The sequence below is a fragment of the Muntiacus reevesi genome, chromosome 2 (genome assembly GCF_963930625.1).
Source record: "Muntiacus reevesi chromosome 2, mMunRee1.1, whole genome shotgun sequence".
NCBI classification, from domain to species: Eukaryota; Metazoa; Chordata; class Mammalia; order Artiodactyla; family Cervidae; genus Muntiacus; species Muntiacus reevesi.
The window spans coordinates 3178736-3188605 of record NC_089250.1 but is presented as its reverse complement, the minus strand read 5'-3'; the positions used below and the strand labels follow the sequence as shown (position 1 = coordinate 3188605).

The window sequence follows — 9870 nt, the reverse complement described above, 5'->3', positions numbered from 1 at the left end:
TAACCTGCCTAGGAATTGACTCTCTCATGTATAAGCACATTAAATCCTCACAGCAACCCCCTGGGAATACAGTTATTGGCCCATTTCAGATGTAGAAACTGAACTGAGACAAATAAGTGACATGGCTAGAAATTGGCTTAGCTGAGATTTGCCCTGTCTGACAATACAGCCATGCTTCTCACCCCTGCATTATAACTCCGCTTCATAAAGATCCTGTGCTAGAGTGCTTCTTAAGCTTTGATAGTCAGTGGTCTTGAGGAGGAGCTTGAAATTCTATCAAGCCCCCAAGTAGTGTCATTGCTGCTGATCCATGGATAACACTTCAAATAGTAAGACTCTGATTAGTTTGGCCAAGTGGTAGTCCAGCTTGTACTTGAACACCTGCAGTTGTACGGGACTCACTGCCATTTCAGAAAGGCAAGGCTTTTCATACACAGATGGCTCTAATCACTGTGAGACTTCCCTTTTTGCATTTTATTGCTCAGAGTGGCCCAACTCCGGATTTCTTGGGGCAGCACAGTAGAGACTCACACACCAAATGGCCTGTGCTTATACCCTGGCTCTGCTCTCAACTGAGTGACTTTGGACAAGTTATTCAGCTGTTTTTTCTCAGCTTCCTCATTTTAAAAATTAAAGTATCATTGACCCACACTACTATGTTAGTTCTAAGCACATAACGTAATGATTCAGTATTTCTATACATTAAGCAATGATCATCATGACAAGTCTAGTTACCATCTGTCACCAAAGTTATTACAATATTATTGACTGTATTCCTCATGCTATACATTTATTTTGTACTATAATCCCCATGACTCGTTTATTTTGAAACTGGAACTTTGTACCTCTTAATCTCCTTCACCCACCTCCCTCTGACAACCACCTGTTTGTTGTCTGTATCTATGAATTTGTTTCTGTTTTATTATGTTTGTTCATTTCTTTTGTTTTTAGATCCCTCATATAAGTAAAATTATACAGTATTTGTCTTTCTATAATTTATTTCACTTGGCAAAATGCCCTCCAGGTCTAGCCATGTTGGTACAAATGATAAGATTTTATTTTTTAATGGCTGAGTAATGTTCCATTGTATATATGTATAAAATATTAATATATATGTGTATCATACCTTCTTCATTCATTTATCCATCAATGGACACACTTTTGTTGCTTCCATATCTTGGCTGTTGTAAATAATGCTACTATGAACACAGGGATGCATATATCTTTTCAAATTATTGTTTTTATTTTATTCAGGAAAATATCCAAGAGTGGAATTGATGGGTTGTATGGTAGTTTTATTTTTAATTTTTTGAGGAGACTCCATAGTGTTTTCCATAGTTGCTTTACCAATTTGCATTTTCATCAACAGAAAAATAGGGTTCCCTTTTTCCCACATCTTTGCCAATATTGCTATTTATTGTCTTTTTTATAATAACCATTCTAACAGGTGTGAGATGATATCTCTGTGGTTTTGATTTGCTTTTCCCTGATGATTAGTGATGTTGAACATTTTTTCATGTGCCTGTTGCCACCTCTATGTCTTCTTTAGAAACATGTTTATTCAAGTCCTCTTTCCATTCTTAGTTGCATTGTTTGTTTTTTGATGTTGAGTTGTATGAGTTTTTAAAAATATATTTTGGATATTTGCCCCTTATCAGATATGTCATATACAAATATCTTCTCCCCTTCAGTAGACTGCCATTTTGTTTTGTTGATGGTTTCATTTGCTATGCAAAAGTAGTTTAGTTTGATGTAGTTCCATTTGTTTATTTTTGCTTTTGTTGCCCTTGCATAAGGAGACATACCTCCAAAAATAATGCTGAGACCAAAGAGCATACTTAGGTGCTTAATTAACAATATCACAAGATGTCTTGTTTACTAAAGTAATACTCAGACGCATCTTAGTATTCTCCTTTTCTGGCTTTTCTTCATCTTCTCAACTCTCCGGACTCAGGTCAAGACCTTTCCTCCTCTCTATACACTCATTTCTTGGTGATTTTATCTGATTCTTCACAGCTGGCACTAGTGGTAAAGAACCTTCCTGGCAATGCAGGGCACTTAAGAGACACAGATTTGACCCCTGGGTCGGGAAGATCCCTTGCAGAAAGAAATGACAACCCACTCCAGTATTCTTGTCTGGAGAATCCCATGGACAGAGGAGGCTGGCGGTCTACAGTCCATAGGATCGCACAGAGTCAGACACGACTGAAGTGGCTTAGCACACAGCACACATAGCACATAGAACCTAAAGTAGCATTTATCTATTAACGCTCTCATACTTACATATTTAGTCTTATTTATCTCTTGAACCCCAGCTTGTACTCCACACATGCACTTAAATAAAAAGTAAATGTGGATTTATAACCTAGCATGAAGAATTTTTGATTTTTAACTCCAAAATGACTCCTCTCCCTTTGTTCCCTATGTTATAAATGGCAATACATTCACCTATTTTCTCAGGAAGAAGATGAAAAATCTTATTTCACTCATCTCTTTCACATGTCTGTCTAACCCGTAAGCAAATGTTCTATTGTCAATACATTTTAAAAATTCAGGGACTACTCAGCTTCCCATAGATCCTATCTTAGTTTAAGCCAACATCATTTCTCAGTGAATGATTCAAAGTAAATTCCTAATTTGTCTCCTAGTCCCTGTTTCTCCACATAGCTGCCACAATAACAGTTTTCAAAGGCAAGTCTTTCTCAAAAATGTTTGATGTTTCCTATCACACTTAGAGCTCTTCTTTTGACCTGTAAGATCACGTTGCTGGCCAGCTCTCTAAATTTCTTTCCCAGGGCTCTCTCTCCACTTCTCTTCATTGTAGTCATATTGGCCTTATTGTTCACTGTACAATCAAACTCACTCCCACCTCAGGACCTTTGCCTTTGCTATTAACTTTACCCAAAACACTACCTGAAACACTTGTTCCCACTCATGTCTCATTTTCTCAACTGCTACTTTTTCAAAGGAACCTTCTTTGAAAATCCAAAGTAGCTGAGCTTGGTTAATCTCCAATTCACTCTCATTCTTTATTTTTTCACTCTGAATTGCTTTTCTTTCTTTCTTTTTTTTTTTTTTTTTAATATTTATTTACTTGGCTGTGCCAGGTCTTGGTTGTGTCACGCAAGTTTAGTTGTGGCATGTGGGATCTAGTCTCCTGACCAGGGATTGAACCCTGGTCCCCTTGCATTGTGATCACCGAGTCTTAGCCTCTGGACCACCAGGGAAATCCCTGAATTGTTTTTCTTTATAACACTTTTCTGCTCTTGACTTTATCTGTTGGTTTGTTTATCTACATCTTATTTTGAAGAGGCAACAATTGTCAATGACATTAGCTTTTCCTTTGCGTAAATTTTTTTGTTTCTAAATAATATGAAGACATTTTTAACTCTTTTTTTAATTTTTAATTTTGGCTGCACTGGGTATTCAGTGCTGCACACAGGTTTTCTCTAGTTGCCTTACGTGGGCTTACTTGCAACCCCACCCCCAATGTGGGATCTTAGTTCCCCAAACAGTGTTCAAACACACATCCCTTGAGCAGGAAGGCGGATTCTTAACTGCTAAGGAAAGGCTCTAACAATGTTAATTCTTGATTTATAAAATAGAATATCATTTGACTTTCTGTTATGATCAATGATAGTCAAGCTCTCTTAGATTTTCCTTTCCCTATTCTTTCAAGATCATGAGTTTTCTTTATACAATCACTTAGCCATTAATATGACTAGGTAAGTATTTTTCACTGACAAGTTAGCACCACACAATGAATATGCTGTTTCTTTTTAATAATTTTCCACTTTCCTTAGGGAAGATTTTAAGAGCTTCTACAGAGGAGAAAAGGATGTTTGCTTACAAAGAAATATGAATCACATCAACATCAGGCTTCTCATCAGTGAATCCAGAAGGTAGGGTCAATGGGATAAGTCTTCAAATGTTGGAAGAAAGATAAAATTTAGTCTGTAAGTCTACATCAAGCCAAAGTGTTCATAAAGAGTAAAGGACAAAATAAAGACCTTTTCAGATATACACAAAATCAGGACGTTTACTTGTGTACTGTCTGTGAAAAACAATTTCACAGCATTGTACCCTAATAAAATATATTCACAAAGGAATCCACAAAATGCAGGTAGACTAAAGATTTAAGAAATATTAGAACTAATGTAGAATTTCTTTCCTAGTATCAAAGCTAGGAAGCAAGTATAGAAGTAAATCAGTGCAAATTATATCATCTAACAAATAGTATAATTTAAAAGATGGTTGATTATGGTATTGGTCTGACAATGGCATTGAAGTTGTTCAGTCATTAAGTCATGTCCAACTCTTTGAGATCCCATGGACTGCAGCACACCAAGCTGCCCTGTCCTTCACCATCTCCCAGAGTTTGCTCAAACTCATGTCCATTGATTCGGTGATGCCATCCATCATCTCATTCTCTGCTGCCCTCTTCTCTTCATGCCTTCTATCTTTCCCAGCATCAGGGTCTTTTCCAGTGAGTCAGCCCTGCACCAGGTGGTCAAAGAAAGTATTGGAACTTCATCTTCAGGATCTAATCCTTCCAGTGAATATTCAGGGTTGATTTCCTTTAGGATTGACTAGTTTGATTTCCTTACAGCCCAAGGACTCTCAAGAGTCTTCTCTGGCATCACAGTTCAAAAGCATCAGTTCTTTGGTGGTCAGACTTCTTTATGGTCCAAATCTCACATCTGTACATGATTACTGGAAAAACCATAGCGTTGACTAGATGGACCTTTGTTGGCAAAATAATGTCTCTGTTTTTGAATACACTGTCTAGGTTTGTCATAGCTTTTCTTCCATGGAGCAAGTGTCTTTTAATTACATGGTGGCAGTCACTGTCCATAGTGATTTTGGAGCCCAAGAAAATAAAATCTGTCACTGTTTCTATTTTTTCCCCCCATCTATTTGCCATGAAGTGATAGGACTGGATGTCATGATTTTAGTTTTTTGAATGTTGAGTTTTGAGCAAGTTTTTCACTCTCCTTTTCACCCTCATCAAGAGGCGCTTCAGTTCCTCTTCAGTTTCTGCCATTAACGTGATATTATCTGCATATCTGAGGTTGTTGATATTTCTCCTGGCAATCTTGATTCCAGCTTGTGAGTCTTCCAGTCCAGCATTTCACATGATGTTCTCCACATTTGAGTTAAATAAGCAGGAAGACAATATACAGCCTTGTTGGACTCCTTTCCCAATTTTGAACCAGTCAGTTGCCCAGTTCTAACTCTTGCTCCTTGACCTGCATACAAGTTTCTCAGGAGACAGATAAGTTGGTCTAGTATTCCCATCTCTTTAAGAATTTTCCACAGCTTTCTTCTAAGAGCAGTAAAAATAAAAAGCCCCTATTTAAAAATACCAGGAAAAGCAAAACTGCAACTTAGATTTTTGGTTCAAATACGAAACAATTCAGAGAAATTTTTGATGGCGCTTAAGGGAATATTTTCCATTTGTTCTTTCTCTTTATTTTCTTGTTATTATGGCGAAGATTTGGTGCCATAGGAATATTTTAAAACATACTATTTTACCTGGTTTTGTAATGGATAATAACTATATAATCATAATGCTTAAGTGCTATTTATTAATTTTCAAAGTTTACAATCAAGGTGTATATCAAGCACAGAAAATATAATTATTTATCTAACAGAATCTAAATATTATACAAAAGTGATGGTAGAACTTTCAGAATGTGACTGTTAAAGGAGATGCTTAAACAGGAAGAGACGAGGTGGAGAGATTTTATTTAATGTACAAGATCCAATTTATCCAATTTTATTTGGCCAAGGGTTAAGAGAATAAAGCTGATAGAAGAAAACAATAAAGCTTAGGGGCAAAGCCGAGATGACAGTGAGGGAAGATGGGGGTTCATGTCTCCCCACACCTAGGATGCTCAGGAGGTGCTGGTAGGGTACCTGTAGTGGAAGGCTGATGGGAGGAGCCCCAGGAGTGACCAGGTACCAGGTAAGGGGGAGTGGGAGAAGGTCTAGGTTGGGGGATCGATGACTGGGGGGCTGCTGGAGGAGGGGGAGCGTAAAAATTGATGCAGCCACTATGGCGATTCCTTAAAAAGTAGAAATAAAACTGCCGTATGACCCAGCGATTCCACTACTGGGCATGTACTCTGAGAAGACCATAATTAAAAAAGACACATGTGCCTCAGTGTTCATAGCAGCACTATTTATAATAACTAGGACAGGGAAGCAACCCAGATGTCCATCGGCAGATGAATGGATAAAGAAGCTGTGGTCCATATAGTCAATGGAATATTAGTAACCATGAAAAGGAATTCATTTTTGTCAGTTCCAGTGAACTGGATGAGCCTGGCCCCTGTTATGCAGCGTGAAGTAAGTCAGAAAGGGAAAACCAAATTTCATATATTAGGACATATCTACGGTATCTAGAAAAACGGTACTGGTGAACCTAATTGCAGGGCAGGAATAGGGAGCAGACGCAGAGAACGGGCTTGGGACGCAGAGGGTAGGGGAGAGGCTGGCCCGAGCTGAGAGAGGAGCGCTGCCGTGCACACACTGCCCTCTGAAGTGGGCGGCGGGCAGCTGCTGCACGTGGGCAGGGGCTCGGCCGCGCTCCGGGACCACTTAGAGGGGCGGGGCGGGTGGGCGCGGGGGAGACGCAGGAGGGAGGGTACCACGTGGACTCGATGCACGCGGCTCTATGGCGGAAGACAACGCAATACGGTCAAGCAATTACCCTCCCATTAAAGTGTTTAAAGGAGAAAGGAAAGGTAATCATATGATTACACATTGAGTTATACATAAAATTAATCAGCAGAAAGCCAAAAATTAACACAAGTAACAAAATTTAGGTGTTGGAATAAGGGAGAAAGGGCCAATTAGATCATGTTCTAACCTTTAATAAGAAAGAGTTAATACATATTATTTAAAGTTGGTAAATTAAGAAATAGAATTAAATCACTTAAAATTAAGGTTATAAACAGTAAGAGGAACTTATAACTAAAATATTTAAAAACGGTTACTTTGGAGAAGGATAAACACTAAAATGCCTCATTTTATTTTATTTAAAAAATTTTATTGGACTCGCCCGGGAGGTCCGGGCGCGCGAAGCGGGGCCAGGAGGTTTGCAGGTGTGGGTGTAGCGAGTGGCGTAGGGGACAGGGCGCCTGCCGGGTCCACGATGCAGCCCCCGGATGAGGCCACAGTATTTTCCTTATATGATCGGGCCCCGTGGCTGGCGGCGCCGCCGGCCCGGAGCCTGAGAGGATTATGAAAACGTGTCAGGCGAAATGGGGCCAGGGACCCGGGGGGCTGGGAGGTTAGGGGGAGGCAGTTAGGCTAAGGTTTGGGTGTGCTTAGGGTGGTCCCCTGCCGCTCTGCGAGCCCTGGTCGATGATGACGTGACCACTGCGCAATCTGAGTTCTGGGAACTAGGTGATGGAGCGTGTTCTGAGAACGGACTGAGACCGGGAAAAAAAAAATTTATTGAAGCATAATTGGCTTTATATTAGTTTCAGGATATAGCATAGGGATTCAATATTTTTATATACTAATAAATGATCACCACAATAAGTCTAGTTACCATATGTTACCCAACTTGGTTATTATAATACTTTTGACTATATTCCCTATGTTGTGTATTACATCCCCATGACTTACTTATTTTATAACTGTTTGCACCTCTTAATCCTCCTTCCCCTATTTTGTCTATCTTCCCACTCCGCTTCCTCCTGAAACTCACCAGTTTGTTCTCTGTATTTTTGAGTCTGTTTGTGTTTTGTTATATTTGTTTACTTGCCTTTTAGATTCCACATACAGTATTTGTCTTTGTCTGTATGACTTATTTCACTTCGTGTAATACCCTCTATGTCCATAAATGTTGCCACAAATGACAAGATTTCATTCTTTTTTATGGAGAGTTTATTCATTCATCTCTCAGTGAACACTTAGGTTGCTTCCATATCTTGTCTGTTATAAATGCTGCAATGAACATTGGAGTGCATATATATATATTGAATTAGTGTCTTTGTTTTCTTTGGATAAACACCCAGAACTGGAATTGCTGGGTCTGTCTCCTCAGGCAAAGACAACAAAAGCATATGTAAACAAATGAGCCTACATCAAACTAAAAAGCATTTGGACAGCAAAGGAAACCAGTAACAAATGAAAAGACAACCTACTGAAGGGGAGAAAATTTTTGTCAATGATATGAGGAGTTACTATCCAAAAATATACAAAGGACTCATACAACTCAATATAAAACAATTTGATTAAACACTGTACAGGGAACCTAAATAGACAATTTTCCAAAGACATACAGATGTCCAACATGCACATTAAAAGATAATCAGCATTAGATAATCATCAGGCCAATGCAAAGCAAAATCACAATGAAATATCACCTCACCCCTGTCAGTGTGGCTATTTTAAAAAAGTCAAGAAATAGCAAAAGTTAGCAAGGATTTAGAGAAAAGGGAATACTTATGCACTAATGACAAGGGAAGTGATAGTCGCTTAGAGATGTCTGACTCTTTGTGACCCACGGACTGTAGCCTGCCAAGCTCCTATGTCCATGAAATTCTCCAGGTAAGAATACTGAAATAAGGAGCCATTTCCTTCTCCAGAGGATCTTCCCAACCCAGGGATACAACCCTGGTCTCCTGCACTGCAGGCAGATTCTTTACCATCTGAGCCACCAGAAAAGTAAAAATATTATGACGGTTTCTCAAAAAATTAAAAATGGAACTATCATGTGACTCAGCAATTCCACTCCTGGAGGTTTTTTCTTTTTAATGTGACTGCATTACTGTTCTTAAAAAGGGTGGAGATATAAAAATTATTTCAAAACACTCTTAATCAGGCACTCCTGACTTGGGTGGGCTGCAAGGCTCTATCTGAAATGTCTATCTCATAATGCCTTGGCAATTCTAAAACCTTGCTTGTTCAGTCTATCAAAATGGCATCCATTTTTAGAGTGGAGAAGAAAAAAACATTGTTGAACTGCATTTTTAATCTTTTTGTTCTTCTGGGTAATGCTAAACAGAGAGTGTGGATTAAATGTGAGATGGGGGGCTGACATCTGGGTAGGAGCCCTATTGGAGTCCACATTTTAATAATAAAATAGTGATCATAAAAGAGTTACTTTTGGAATGATGTGGTAGTGATTTCCAAAATCTGCTCCTTGACAAAAGCAATAAGAACATTTGCAAAATTTTTCTAAAACTTTTTTTTGCCTCTGGAAATTAGCCAAAGGTTTGCAACAATCTGATTTAAACAATTTATTCAGTAAAAATGGCTGAATCTAGGAAAGAACAGCAAGTTTTGTGGCATTTAACTTTCCTTACTTCCATTCCCCTTTCCATAGCTCTGTAGTACCCTTGCAAACTCCTGAGCTTAGAGGCCAGTGGAGGGAAGCATAATTGGTTTGGAACTTCTCAGAAGCTCCTTCAAGAGAGAGTTGTCATACCTTCCTCCAGGGGATGGATCTTCCTAAACCAAGGATAGAACCCATGTCTCTTGCATCTCCTACATTGGCAGGCAGGTTCTTTATCACTAATGCCACCTGGGAAGCCCCACACAATATTGTAAAGTAATTATCCTCCAATTAAAATAAATAGTTTTTTTTTTTTTTTTAAAAAGAGAGAATTGTCACTATTGGAACTGTTGGAACTGGACATGGAACAACAGACTGGTTCCAAATCGGGAAAGGAGTATGTCAAGGCTGTATATTGTCACCCTGCTTATTTAACTTATACGCAGAGTACATCATGAGAAACGCCAGGCTGGATGAAGCCCAAGTTGGAATCAAGACTGCCGGGAGAAATATCAATAACTTCAGATAAGCAGATGACACCACCCTTATGGCAGAAAGTGAAGAACTAAAGAGGCTCT

General features: G+C 39.0%; 2 non-coding genes across 2 annotated transcripts; both read left to right on the top strand.

Moving 5' to 3' along the window:
• The first annotated feature begins 7144 nt into the window (after positions 1-7144).
• Positions 7145-7289, top strand: LOC136162288 (small Cajal body-specific RNA 17). Its single transcript, XR_010662092.1, has one exon. It is a non-coding gene; the product is annotated as a small Cajal body-specific RNA 17 (non-coding RNA).
• Positions 7290-7365: 76 nt separating this feature from the next.
• On the top strand, positions 7366-7448 carry LOC136162247 (small Cajal body-specific RNA 18). The gene has a single exon (XR_010662056.1). It is a non-coding gene; the product is annotated as a small Cajal body-specific RNA 18 (non-coding RNA).
• The last annotated feature ends 2422 nt before the right edge of the window (positions 7449-9870 follow it).